The 2,319-nt window shown below is 49.8% G+C and overlaps 1 long non-coding RNA gene across 1 annotated transcript in view; it reads left to right on the forward strand.

Annotated features, from left to right (window-relative positions):
• Positions 1-931: 931 nt before the first annotated feature.
• Positions 932-2,319, forward strand: part of LOC108528240 (uncharacterized) — a 12,098-nt gene continuing 10,710 nt past the window's right edge. Inside the window, exon 1 of the long non-coding RNA XR_001885078.1 lies at positions 932-1,443. This is a non-coding gene — a long non-coding RNA (uncharacterized LOC108528240). The remainder of the gene's footprint in view (positions 1,444-2,319) is intronic.

Below are 2,319 nucleotides of genomic sequence, written 5' to 3' on the forward strand. Positions count from 1 at the left end.
TAATCAACTAAGAGTTTTCAAAAAGATGTTACCTGGGCCTCCCTACAGACCAAGTGTATCAGAGTCTCCAGGTGGGACCTGGGCGGCTGCAGCTAGTTAAATCTCTCCAGGTGATTCTTATGTTCTATGAGCGCAGAACCCCTGACACCCAACCTCCAGTTTAAAGAAGAGGAACTAACCCAGGGCCCAGATAATGACTGTCCAGGAGCATGCACACGTGACTCCCAGGGGTGGGGCCCATGTCCCCTGCCCCCAGGTCAGCATGCTTTGACTAAGACCACAAAGTCTCACCCAGATTCCAGATAGGAGAGAATGGTGACTTGGTTCCATTTCAGAGTGCTTTTGCTTTGGTTTACTCCCAGCAGCAAATGGGCCGGGCTGGGGATGGAAGCCAAACACATAGGGTGTGTCTCCCGATACCTCTCTTAAATCTCAAGGAGACACAGTCAGGACTGCAATATCTTATCAGTGCCTGGATGGGGTGGGGACTGCCAGGTAGGGGAGGAGAGAGGTGGATTCGCTGCCTCCTGTATCCCCAGCCTCCTCAGCACCTAGAAACAACTTACACTGCCTTATAAGGCTCAAATGCTGCTGCCAGGGAGCTGTGGGGCCCAGGCCTTGAATTTTTGGTACACTAGTGCTTGACAGGCTCCCCTTATCTCTGCTTGCACCGCTGGGCGTAGGGGTTTTCTATTGTTTTTCTAAAGGCATTCCAAGGCCAGGACAATGCTAATTTAAGTTCCTCCAGGCTCCATTTGTTTTTGTTTTTTTTTAATTACAGAGGGGTCTCACTATGTTGCCCAAGCTGGAATGCAGTAGCTGGAATGCTGTGCACTACAACAGGCTCAATTCTCTCTCATTCTCTCTCTCTCTCTCTTTTTTTGTCAGAGATGGGATCAGCCAAGAACAGACTCAATTCTTGACCCTCCTAGTTTTCTGAGACTGCATCCACTTTGAGAGTTTCTACTGAGTCCAAATTAGAACACCCCAGCTGGCGGACTGTCTCCTAGGAAGCCCTCGGAGAGGAGCAGTGCATAGGGGGCACCTGGACACCCCCCGCCCCGAGTAATGTCAGGCAGCCTTGTCTATTTACATCTTTTCACCCTTTCTCGGGAAGCTATCAGACGATGTGCTCCCCCAGAAGTAGTCCCAGGAAAAAGGAGACATGGGATACAGGGATCCTGAACCCGGGGGAGGACAAGGGAGTTCCTGGGAGGACAGCTGTGCTCCCGCCTAGCAATAGCGAGCAGCCAGTCCAGACTGCGGCTGTGACTCAGAAGACAGACATGCGGAGGGTTATGATCACAGAGTAACGATGGTCCTTGTACATGATAAAAATGCTCGGGTGTGCCCAGGTTAAAGAAGATGAAAGGCCCTGCTTCCCAGAGCGCCCGGGGTCACTGACCATCTCTTCCAGGTCTGTTTCCACCCACTGCAGCCGTGGTGAATCTAGAGGCAGAAAATCCAGAGCAACCCATGCCCTTTGCCCATGTTTCTGCTGGTCAGCCAGCACGTCACTGACACTACGCCCTGTGACACAACCCCAGAGGGACTCTGGAGAACTCGAGGGGGTGTGGAAGCCAGTCTCTGCCCGGAAGCTCCACTCAAGTCATCTTCAGGGAGCTTGCGAGCGTGGGAGCATCGTTGCCCTCCCCTTACAAAGCTAGGTCTGTGCTTACTGCTCAGTTTTTTTCCAACTAAACAATGTTTTTGAGAGATTCACAGAGAGATAAAAACAACTAAGAATAAATGCCAGGGGGTGGTTAACACAAAGGTCTGGATATTGGTTACCTCTGGAGAGGAAAGGGGATGGAATGGCAGAGTGCTCAGGGGTCTCTGGAGGTGCTTGTGTCTCTAGTGTAGTCACGTGAGGTTCACTTTATTCTTTGCACATACACATTTTTTTTTTTTTCTGAGACGTAGTCTCACTCTATCACCCAGGCTGGAGTGCAGTGGCACAATCTTAGCTCACTGCAACCTCGACCTCCCATGTTCAGGCAATTCTCCTGCCTCAGTCTCCTGAGTAGCTGGGACTACAGACATGCACCACCATGCCCAACTAATTTTTGTATTTTTAGTAGAGATGGGGTTTCACCGTGTTGGCCAGGCTGGTCTCGAACTCCTGACCTCAGGTGATCCGCCTGCCTTGGCCTCCCAAAGTGCTGGGATTACAGGTGTGAGCCACTGTGCCCGGCCTGTATATACACATTCTAAACCCCGTTCTCTATAAAATATTTTGAAATAAGCACTTTTAATGAATTAAGGATTGTTTTGGAAAAGAAAGAAAAAAACTTTTCTTTTTTTTTTTTTTTTTTTTTT

Source organism: Rhinopithecus bieti, unplaced genomic scaffold, assembly GCF_001698545.2.
Source record: "Rhinopithecus bieti isolate Rb0 unplaced genomic scaffold, ASM169854v2 scaffold_1673, whole genome shotgun sequence".
Taxonomy (NCBI): Eukaryota; Metazoa; Chordata; class Mammalia; order Primates; family Cercopithecidae; genus Rhinopithecus; species Rhinopithecus bieti.